We start from the raw sequence: 12,176 nt of genomic DNA, 5'->3' as shown, positions 1-12,176 counted from the left end.
GAACCACTTCAAGAATATTCCCTTTCAGGATCAGAGTCGGTCACGGCACCGGCGTTTTAATGGTTTTCTGGAGAAAAGGCGAGGTTTGAACATTAGCCCCAGCTGGAAAGAACAGATGTGTGAGCTGCAGCTGTCAGAGAGCTGAACGCCTGGATCAGGCTGGGATTCAGTCATTTCATCTTCATGGCTCTTTCTGATGAAGTCAGAGCACATTATTGTGTATTTTATTCACATTCTCTGTTCAGAGCTTATTAGCTTTAATAAACACAGATTTCATACACAGGAGACACACAGAGTTTACACAAGCAGGAGGTCAGGAAGTCACTGATCAGAACATGGAGTCGTCTGCCATACGGTCTAATACCATGATGATGATGGTTTTGTTAATGATGATGATGATGATGATGATGATGATGATCATGATAGAAGTGAAATTATTGGTGATGGTTTTTGGTAATAATGATGATGGTGATGTGATGATGAAAATGATGATGATGATGATGATGATGATGATAATAGTAGTGAAATTATTGGTGATGGTTTTTGGTAATAATGATGATGATGGTGATGTGATGATGAAAATTATGTTGATGATGGTGATGATGGTTTAGTTGACAAAGTTAATGATGATGATGATAATGATTACGCTGGTGGTGATGATGATAATGGTGAAAATAATGATGATGATGGTGATGATGGTTTTGTTGTTGATGATGATGATGATGATGGTGGTGAAAATAATGATGGTGATGATGATGATGACGGTGGTGATGATGATAATGATGATGATGATGTTGGTGAAAATAATGATAATGATGGTGATGATGGTTTTGTTGTTGATGATGATGATGATGGTACAAATCATGGTTTTGTTGATGAAGCAGTAAAATTATGTTCCATGTGTTCTAGGTTGTGATTACGGTGTAATAGTTTTTGCTGCGAGTGAAAACAAACTAAAGGCGAATTTCTACAATAAATGAGTTTTATTTTTCTGGGAAAAAAAAATACAGAGCAGAAAAATCGTAGCCTCGTCGCTCTGGCGCTCTCGTGCACACATTACCCTCACCGTATTTCTTTCATGACGTGTTTCTTTTTATGTCCCATACTTTCTGAGCTCCTTCTTCTCCTCTGAGGTTCAGACTCCAGCCGTTAATGAGACTGAAGATCGGATTCGAACCGCGAGGCTGTAGCTCATTAAATTCCTGCAGCACAGATAAAACTTCTCTGCGTTTCCCTGGACGCTCGGGTTAAACACGAATGGACTGGACAGTAAGCTGAAAGTCAGAAATCCGGTCTTCCAGAACAAGCGAGCATTCCTAACGAGACATTCCAGTGTCGTCTACTTTTAGGACTTGTATATTTCTCGTAGAATAAATGGGGCGAAGTAGGAAAAATAAACGATATTTAAATGAGGTTTATTTGTTTGTGGAATATTCGTAATATTAATGAAGTAATTAGCATGTAGCATGTCAGGAAAGGGGTGTTATTCCTGTAGTTAGCATATTTTTGCACTGTAGTGTATCTAAAAAAGTGTTATTCTTATCTGGCCAAATGTTTGCGGACACCTGGTCATGAATATGGTATTTTCTTTCTGAGCATCGAATTCCACATTTAGTCCTAATTTGCTCTTCTAATTCCCTCCACTCTTTTGGGAAGATGTTCCACTAGATTTTGGATTGTGCTTTTGGACATTTGTGTTCATCAGCCGCAAGTGTGTTAGTAAATGTACAATTTTGTGCTTCCAGCTTTGTGTTAACAGTGTGGAGCAGAACCACATGTGGCAGGAAAGGTCAGGTGTCCCAATACTTTTGGCAATATAGTGTAAGTTTGCCCATTTTGGGGTTACAGTAGGTTTCCTGATGTTGGGTCCAAGCACCAAATGTGTCATATGTGTCCACAAACTTCTGACATTAAAATGTATCTTCTCCTGTACAAAATACAAACACAAACACACACACACACACATACACACACACGTACATACACACACACACACACACACACACACACACACACACACACACACACACACACACACACACACACTTTGAGTTTACATTCTGTTTGTATTGATCGTCTCTCACATCGATCACACAGCAGAGATTCTAAAGAACCCAGACAAAATCAAAGGCGTGAAAAGACGAGCGCTTTCGCAACACACACACACTGTATCTCTAACACACACACACACTGTATCTCTAACACACACACACACTGTATCTCTAACACACACACACTGTATCTCTAACACACACACACTGTATCTCTAACACACACACACACTGTATCTCTAACACACACACACACTGTATCTCTAACACACACACACACTGTATCTCTAACACACACACACACTGTATCTCTAACACACACACACTGTATCTCTAACACACACACACTGTATCTCTAACACACACACTGTACCTCTAACACACACACACGCACTGTACCTCTAACACACACACACACACACTGTACCTCTAACACACACACACACACTGTACCTCTAACACACACTGAGTGCAGTACACATGTGTGATTACTTTGTCTGTCTGTCTGTTTATTTGTCTATCTGTCTGTCTGTCTGTCTGTCTGTCTGTCTGTCTGTCTGTCTGTCTGTCTGTCTGTCTGTCCGTCCGTCCGTCTGTTCGTCTGTCTGTAATACAGAGGGATTTTCCTGCTCTCTGCATCGTCACTGCAGTCTGCTGAATAAACAGTATCAGGACACAATTGCTTTCAAAACTCCAGTAATGGCGTTCGACAGCTCTGGCATTCGAATCCACTGATGTGACAAGACTGACACACAACCCTGTAAAGCAGCTTGGAATCATCTCTCCTGTCTTTCTCTGCTCCTCCTTTTCTATGATCTGACTTTGTTACACATCTACACCGCGATACGCGATCTCGGCACGCACCTTCTCCGCTAAAGGAACACGCAGCGCAGTGTCCTCATTAACGCGTCTTTCGAACACTGAATTCGTTATCAAGTCTGCGAGATGTCACAGGCAGAGTGAGAACGCTGTGGTGAGAAAACAGTGCGGTTTCAAAGATCTAACTGGGTGATGGAAAGGCTGTGATGAACAGGAGATGAGGGACAGACAAGCAGAAGATGAGGGAGAGATGAGCAGAAAATAAACAGAAGATAAGGGAGAGATAAATGGGAGATGAGCAGAAGATAAGCAAAAGACAAGGGAGAGATGAATGAGAGCTAAGGGAGATACAAGCACTAGATGAGGGAGAGATGAGCAGAATATGAGGGGGAGATGAATGCGAGATGAGAAAGATGAGACGAGCAAGAAATGAGGGTGAGATGAGCAGAAGACTAGTGGAAGAAGAAAGAGAGATGAAGGAGACTACTAGTAGAAAAGTCACTTGGTCTTTGGTGCACAGGTTTGCTGTTGCTGCTGTTGCTAATTAAAGACTTATGATGATTGGAATGAAATCATGAGACCTGATGGCCCTCGAGCTTTAAACGCTCTGTTAGGGGTCTGATTACGTTCCAGTATTTTATTGAATCGTAAACAAAGACATTCTCTGGATTTCCTGATCAATTCCGTCGATCCTTGATAGTGTTTTGATAAACACCTCCCACTGTGCAAATGCATCAAATATAAACACAAACCCTGGTTTTTACCCCCAAACCAGAACAAATTAATAATTACATGTTGGTACTTGCAGTGTTGGTAATTAGCATGTCTTCTGCCACACAGGGTTGCTGTAAACGTTGGTTGCTAAGCACCATAAAGCACATCAATTCTGCTTTCTGTGGGTGGGATAGAGGTTTCTGTGTGATGCTTTTACTGGGGCATTTATGGAGGAATCATTTATAGAGGAATCAAGGATTGTGATCACATGTGCCAATCAGCTTTTAGATCTGAAACTATCCAATTCATTATCAATTACGCTTATCCCAGGATGCCTCACTGCTCAGACCAACACAGTTAGTCAGTGGTGGGCATCAGAACCAGCAAAGTTGCCACCAGGAGTGTGGAGATGATCAGCTTGGTCCTACTTTAATTTCCAATATTGTAAAATCTTCACATGTAGCTTGTGGAATGGTTCTTAACAGTGCTTGGATTGGGGGGACCCCCCCCCCCCCATAAGGCAATAGGGACCCTGCATGACAAGTAAAAAATACACTTAGGGGGTCCACAATATTATTTTAGTAAAAAAATACATAAATAGCACAACTGGGGTCCCCCATAAGACTCAATTTAAGCACTGGTTCTTAAACTTTTTACAAAGTACCAATATCTAAGTAGCTAAAGGTTATTTGGTAGAACAAAATTCTTTCTTTTTTTTTTTTTTTTTAGAGAACCCTTCTGGGAAATGAAGACTCTTTAACTGCTAGTGGAACTCTTGATTCTTTGAAAACACAGCCACTTTAGGAAGCTGAGATTCTTAAACTGTTTGTGGAGTCCACATGGAAGTTTTCAACAGAGAACTTCTTTGGAAAACTGAAGCTTGGTAGCTAGCCAGAGAAACCTCCATGGAACTTATAAAGGATTTCCAAAGCACAGCCATGTTTCAGATGGAACCTTTATGGAGTTTATGGGGTACTTTCCAACAACAGGATTTTAACCTTTCAGAAAGAGGTCCAGAAAAACTCTTTGGGGACCTAAGAATCGGTTGCCGATTTTAACTGTTGAATGTAGAACTTTGTGGCTGCTGGAAGCTTTTGGTTTATAGATGATTCGAAGTAAAAAAAAAAGAAAAAACACTTGAGGAACACTTGTTTCTTTTTTAAAAATTGTCTAATCTGTGACCTTTTCTCTAGCTAAATATGATTCTGGATTTTTCCTTGTCATGGTCTATGAATTGTTTATAATCAAAAGCCATCACGTTTATGGTTGAGGAACATGGATATGTGTCACTATCAGCATCTGCACAGCATTTGACTTCTTTTAAAATTTTCTAAAAATGTGAATGCATGTTTCTGGTTTTAGTTCAACGCCAACTGTTCTGTCATTACTTACCTGCAGGTCTTGTGGTTTATTTCGATCTGCGGGTGACTGAGTTCATCCAGGGCCTCCTGAGATCTAAGGAGCAGGAACACACTTTCAGAGAGTAGGTAACAATATACACTTCACCCCCAGAACCACAATTATTATGTTCTTGAAGCAGCTGGCTTCCACTTCACTCTCAAACACTTCAACCGTCTCAAATCCTTGAACTGGATTAGTCTGGAAAAAAGCTCTTCAATCTAAATTATTACTGACCAAACCTGAGTTTATTCTGGATGTGCACCTCAATCATGACGAAGATTTGGTTCTGCTGTTTGGTGTGCATCTTGTCCAAAACTTTTCTATGTACCGTTGAACACTGTTATTTTGGAAGCTTTGAACCCTCCAAGAGGTTTTATGCAGAACCTCACAACAGATGGATTTGTCTTCCAGTAGAACCCCCAATTTTTGGTGGAACACCTTTCTAAATAGTGCCCTGTTTTAAAGCCAAGAACTCATAACTATCCAAATACTAATATGTAGAAAGATAGAACAGTGGATTTTGATGAACTTTTGTCTGTGCTTTGGTTCTTGAATGTTCTTGTCTCCAACGATTGCTTGGTTTTACCAATAAGCTCTCTGAATGTTCCTGAGGTTCATCAGAACACGATGTTTCAATAAATCTAGGTCCAAAAAAGCCTCAGGCGGATCTTCACAGGATCAGTTTGTGGTGAATTCGAATTTTGATTCTTCATCATTCGGTTCGAGAGAAGTACAAAACGTTTCAGAACAAACAAAACGCATTGGACTTTTCCAGCCTTTCGCGCTCCTTCACAGACAATTACGGAGGTACGCGATTGCAACGGACGTTGGACATGAAAGCTTGAACTTGAACTTGGAAACCCAAACCTGTTCCAGCATGACCATGTTCCATGGGTTGAAAGATATGGAAGATCTCCTGCTATAAAACTGAATTGGATCAGCACCCCAGACCCTATCTGATAATCTCAGACAAAATCTAGTGGAACATCTTCCAAGAAGACCTCAGTGGATACAATGTTAGACTTCCAAACAGAAGGTCATGGGTTTAAATCCCAGCACCACCAAGCTGTCACTGTTGGGTCACTTTTGGCGTATTTATGGCTAAACGTCTCGTTTGTTTCTCCGCCGTGTCTCGCGTTTATTTATTACGATAAAACATTTTAATCTAATTATTAGCGTCTCGGTGACTCATCGTTGAAACATCAGAGCAAACCGAAATATTACTAAAGAAAAGTGTGTGTGTGTGTGTGTGTGTGTGTGTGTGTGTGTGTGTGTGATTCACCTCCAAGAAATGTGCTATTTTTACATAGAAGGATGTAGGCTGAATTGCTGAAAGTTCTGGAGCAGTGTGTACATGTTTATTTGCTGTGTGTGTGTGTGTGTGTGTGTGTGTGTGTGTGTGTGTGTGTGTGTGTGTGTGTGTGTGTGTGTAAATAAGATTATCGCACTGTGACTGGGTCCAGAAGATACACTTCACTCTCTTTAAAATAAAGGTCAGTAGTTTACACACACACACACACACACACACACACACACACACACACACACACACACACACACACACACACACACGTCTACTTCTTTTTTCTATGAATGTGTTTACTGCAGATGGGACAGTCTGAAATAAATAAACATGAAGGAACTCCAGAGGGACTGAACACTAAAACGTGAGAACATTTGACATTTGACGAGGATGAAACCTTAAGAGGGTCTCCAAAAGGAACCACTCATGCGGTTCTCCAATCAGCCAATCACATAAGCCCATGCAAATATAGAAGAGCTTTCATTCATATCAAACATCGTCAATGAGCTGCTGGAACACATGCCAGTCTGAATGCAGAGGTTCTGTGACAGAATTGTGTCATCAGGACTACATATCCCATCAGTCCCTGCTGATGTGTCACATGATCTAGGCACATGTGATTGATCTCTCGCACCTGTTCCTTGTTTAAGTTTTACTTCACAGGTTTAGAGGTTTAGATTTTTTCTAGATGTTTCCACAATCTTATATTTTCTGCTTCCTTCATCTGGACCTGCAGCTAAATCTCTGTGTGTGTGTGTGTGTGTGTGTGTGTGTGTGTGTGTGTGTGTGTGTGTGTGTGTGTGTGTGTGTGTGTGTGTTACAGTACAACACTGTCACAAGATTTGTTGTGTGTATGGGTGTGAGTGATGAGATGTGTGTTAGTCCAACAATAAGTGTGTGTGTGTGTGTGTGTGTGTGTGTGTGTGTGTGTGTGTGTGTGTGTGTGTGTGTGTGTGTGTGTGTGTGTGTGTGTGTTCAGGGATCAGGATTGTTCTACACAGAGTTTCAGGTTTTCAGAGAAATGAAAGAAAGTTCTTTGAAGAACCTCCTCGCTGATGTTGAATAGTGAGGTAATGGAAAGCGGAGAAAAAAAAACCCTGTTCCACGAAAAGCTGGTTTTAAGGATGCGTGTGCGGCAACCCGAGCAGCCGTCGCCATGGAGACGATTAGCATTCTGAAGCCCAGCATTGGAAAAGTGTGTGTCTGTGTATGTATATGTGTGTGTGTAATTGACCTTCAGTGCACAAGTGAAAATAAGGGACAGGTTTGTGTTTACTATAAAAGTGTCCACTTATGACCGTAATTATTTTTTTTACCCAGCACGTGTAGCGAGAGCGTCACTGTTTGAGGGTAGAAATGGTGGTTAGAAGACGACGAGGACATGAATTTGATAGGACATTCGATAATTGTACTACGAGGGTCCGTGGAGACGTTTGGGACACGTCCAGGCGTGATGTCAAGCTCGTGACCCGCGTCCCTGTGATTCTCGTGCTATCGGACATAAACACACACACACACACACACACACACACACACACACACACTAGACGTGTCAATAGAGTGTGTGTTGTGTTAAAGGTGTGTGTGGATTTAATCCCTACATGGGAAAGCAGCTCTCCACATTCAATTCCATTCCAAAACACACACACACACACACACATGCTGAGAACACACTGTTCAGAAACACTTCCAGGCACTTTTATTTTTCTCCAGGACTTGCATCAGCGTGACTCCTGAGAAAGGAAAAAAAAAACAAAAAACGGTTGCGCGTTCTACTGCAGTGGAAAGTCTGACTTAGCGATTGCAAACCGCCAAGTTTTTATGGAGGACGTCCAGCTGGAGCAAAAGTGTCCCGAAGCTCTCAATGTGGAAACTGTAACGACAGGACGACGGGCTGCCGAGAAATGATTGGTCAGGATGATATACGCTGAACCCCCATACCCTCTGTATGGTTCTCCATTTAGTAAGCACTCCGTTCTTCTGAGATGTTCCTCTAGATTTTCTAGAGATTTCTGCTAATTTAACTTTAAGGATGTTAGCAGGTAGGGTCAGGTCTCGTAGGTGTAGTAGCAAGAGATCTTACGATCCAACCCATGAAAACCAGATCTTCATGGTGCTGGAACAGGATTGGATCTACTAGTTTTTGATTTCTGAGCTAGCACACATCAGCGATCGTTCTGCACAAGTGAATCAGATTAACACTGAACAGGCGAATAGCGAAGCCACGCCAGGACACGATTTTTTACCTCAGGAAAGCTCCTTTCAGAAGAGTAGAGTAGACCGAGAGCGCAAAGAACCTCACTTCATCAGCAAGCGATCGTTCTAACAGTGAAATCAGATTAACACACAACAGGCGAACACGGTCGGATAACAAACCAGAAAAGGACTAGAACATGCAACGAAACCGGTCCGTGTTCGTGTTCGAGAACGAGGAAGTGACATCACTGAGGTTTAACCTCCGCCTCAAAAACTTCTCAGATTGTTGTCCTTCATGCCACGAGGCCCTGGTGAGGGGCCAAACACCAGGTATTGGAGCTGATATGGTGGTTTTCCAGAATGTCGGAGCTGCTCCAGAGACCTGAGTGAGGAACACCGGGTTGCTCATGGGGGCGTGAAGGTTTTTTTTTTTTTTTTTTTTTTTTAACATGAATAAGCGTTTAAATACAGTCACGTGGTGTCTTCACAGCAAAGACGTCACGAACGAAACGACCAGAAATCTCCTTTTCAAACATTGTCTGGCCCAAAATATTGGAACACCCTAATTTTCTGAGGCACATGATTGTATAGGACGTCTAGAACTTTTCTAGTGTTTCATTTACGGAGGTGGGGAATGAAAAGAAATGCTTTTCTTTCTGGAGAAAATGCTCTGTCTGTCTGTCTGTCTGTCTGTCTACTGTAGCTATATTGTCTGTCTTTTTTTCTAGATTTTTGTCTGTCTTTTATCTGTCTATCTATCTGTCTATCTATCTGTCTGTTTGTCTGTATGTCTTTTTTATCTACTGTAGCTATATTGTCTGTCTCTCTCTTTCTTTCTTTCTTTCTTTCTTTCTTTCTTTCTTTCTTTCTTTCTTTCTTTCTTTCTTTCCTTCTGTCTTTCCTTCTGTCTTTCCTTCTGTCTTTCCTTCTGTCTTTGTACTTGTCTGTCTGTCTCTCTTTCTTTCTATTTGCCTGTCTGTCTTTTTTCCTTTTATCTACCTATCATCTGTCTATCACTTTTTCTTTCTATCTTTTTGTCTGTATGTCTCTTTTTTTCTATCAACTGTAGCTATATCGTCTGTCTCTCACTCTTTCTGTCTTTCTTTTTTTTTTATGGATCGTGTCTCTTTTTTTCTTTCTCTTACTCTTTTCTTCCTTTTTGTCTCTCACTCTTTCTTTCTTTCTTTCTTTCTTTCTTTCTTTCTTTCTTTCTTTCTTTCTTTCTAATATTTAAACCCCCTCACAGTGTTTTTACAGCAACAAACGACCAGAAATCCCTTTTCAAAGATTTTCTGCCCATAAATATTGGGACGCCCGACTTTTCTGAGGCACACAATGGTGTAGGACGTCTAGAAAACATCTAGTTTTTGGTTTACAGGAAGAGGGGGGATGGAAAGAAATGGTTTTTTTTTTCATGAGAATTGAAAGACATTAAACCTGAAATTGTGTATCACGAGTCTAACACTGCCTGGCCAAAAGTTTCTGGACACCTGAGCAAAAGATTCTGTGGGGGATTTTTAACATCTGTCCACATTTAGAAGAGGAGAAGGAGGGGGATTTCCACCCTGTAAACTCAAAACAGCTGTGAATGGCCTTCAAACCCACAGCAGGGTAAAAACTCCTTATCTAAGAGATTACAGATGTCTGGAGAGCACTTTCCTTCAGAGAGTACAAACAAACCGACTCTGGAATAAACACACACACATGCATTTACTCTCCAAAGAAAAAACACTATACTGCCAAATGTATTGGGACACCTGACTTTTACAGCTAGAACCATGAAGAGCTGCTTTCCATGGGTTGAAAGATACGGAAGATCTCCTGCTCTAGAGCTCCAAACCTATTGGGATGGTTTGGGTTTGGAGCACCTCACCTCCATCAGTCCCGATCGCCCTACCTACTAACACCCTTGTAGCTGTAACATCTTCACAAAATCTATTGGAACACCATTCTAGAGGAGTGGAGCTTTTCAGAACAGCAAACGTGGATGTTCAGAAAGCACAGAATCTTTTGACCAATCTAGGGTTATATCTCATATGTATGTGCAAAAAATAAATAAAAAGGTCAGTCTAAAGATGTTATTTGTTAAAGGCTGTACATGGTTAAAAAAAAAAAAAAAGAAAGAATCTGCTGGGATCGCAGGCTTATAAATAGTGCAAATAAAAATAAAAACAACCCACCTCGGTTTTAGTTTGAAAAGCGCAAATCTGGCAACCTGGTGCGCGCGCTCGCGCTCTTCTGAACGTCCTCCTCCTTACTCTTCGTTTCTCCTCCTCCTCCTCGTTGAGGAAAAGGCCCAAGCATCATCTAACGTGGCAGTCTTCAAGACGGAACTCTTGTCTTGGTGAAAAATGAGACCCAGAATGCAGAAGAAGATCAGGATCAGGATGGTCTCGTGCGCGTCGTGAGCTGGAGAACATCTGACCAGGGTTCCACCTGCTGCTCGTGCGCCTGTTGTTTGTTCTTGTTTTGTTTTGTTTGTTTTCGCGTGCGGGTTGACTGATGAACTTGTGGAGGAGCTCGAAGGGGCAGAAGGTCCGAGTGGACACGGGATGCGCTTTGGCCACGAGGATGCGCGCTTTCGGAAGAACCCCTTAAAGCGCGTGCCATGCGAGTGTCTCGCGTCTGTCTGCGCCGCGCGCGCTTCGGATATGCGATTCTGGAAAGAGAACGAAAGAAAGAGAGAGAAAGACAAAGAGAAAAAGGAAAAAGAGAGAGGAGGAATCCCCGAGACCTGTTCTCTCGAAGTCTTTTTGTTTTCTTTCTTTCTTTTTTTTTCTTTTCTTTCTTTTTTTCACTAATGTGAATTAGGATGGTAAAGAAGGAGGAAACCCGCGCGTGCACGAAGGCAAAATAATAATAGTAAAATAAAAAAAACGCAGAAAAGGTGAGTTTTTCACAACATCATCATCATCATCATCATCATCAGCATGAAACTTTCTGAAGAACATTTTTTAAATAATAATAATAATAATAATAATAATAATAATGTCCTTCAGGTTAAACCTCTAAGCAACGTTGAAGTGTACAGCAGAAATGTCCTTCTCACTAAATATATATATTATAAAATAATATTAAATAGAATAAAAAAAAAAACATTTAAAAATTGCATAATGATTGGATTTTTTTTTATTTTTCTTTGTAAATAGTAAATTTTTTTATTTGAATTAAAGTTTTTTTAATTTCGCATCTATAATGAATTTAAATTATTATTTTAAAATTATTAATGAAAAAAAAATGCATTCAGAAACTGGAGAATTTAAAGTGGAAAAAACTCATGAGGAAGAAAAACTAAAATAATAAATGTGTAAATTCTGCATCCAAAATATTGTTTCCACTAAATGTTTTCATGACCCAAGTGGCTCAGTTTGTGTTGTTCTGATGTCGAAACGTTCTCAGAGAACCGGAGAAAAACCTCCTCTACACCATTCTAAAGATCATCTCGACCTGAAGATCTGCAGTCGCATGGACGGAGTTTGGAGGAGATGTTCGAGTGTGTGAACTGGTGAACATCGATCTGTTGCTTATGTGAAGGTGAAGGTTCTACTCTCCTCAGCACCACCACGGAAAAAAAACATGTGAGCTCTCGGATCATCCACAGCTCTGAGACGGACACGCCGGTCTGAGAAGGTCCTGGTTTGTCTTTTTTGACCGTCATTGCTTTTCATGTTTGTGTCCTACATTTTTTTTTT

General features: G+C 40.9%; 1 protein-coding gene and 1 long non-coding RNA gene across 4 annotated transcripts in view; both read left to right on the top strand.

Moving 5' to 3' along the window:
• Nucleotides 1-4,945: 4,945 nt before the first annotated feature.
• On the top strand, nt 4,946-7,253 carry LOC310722236. The gene is made up of 3 exons (XR_014532321.1): nt 4,946-5,067; nt 6,424-6,478; nt 6,594-7,253. It is a non-coding gene; the product is annotated as an uncharacterized lncRNA (long non-coding RNA).
• Nucleotides 7,254-10,669: 3,416 nt separating this feature from the next.
• The window catches only part of tmem200a (transmembrane protein 200A), an 8,513-nt gene continuing 7,006 nt past the window's right edge, over nt 10,670-12,176 (top strand). The window contains exons 1-2 of one of the 3 annotated variants that reach the window (XM_083534502.1): nt 10,670-11,371; nt 11,884-12,018. The gene's annotated coding sequence lies outside the window, so the exon portion shown is untranslated. Of the gene's footprint in view, nt 11,372-11,883; nt 12,115-12,176 lie in introns of all 3 variants that reach the window. The other 2 variants (XM_083534500.1, XM_083534501.1) reach the window with 2 other exon arrangements.

The sequence above is a fragment of the Silurus aristotelis genome, assembly GCF_946808225.1.
Source record: "Silurus aristotelis genome assembly, chromosome: 28".
Classification (NCBI taxonomy): Eukaryota; Metazoa; Chordata; class Actinopteri; order Siluriformes; family Siluridae; genus Silurus; species Silurus aristotelis.
Note: the sequence above shows the minus strand (reverse complement) of the source record. Positions and strands in the feature narration are given on the sequence as shown.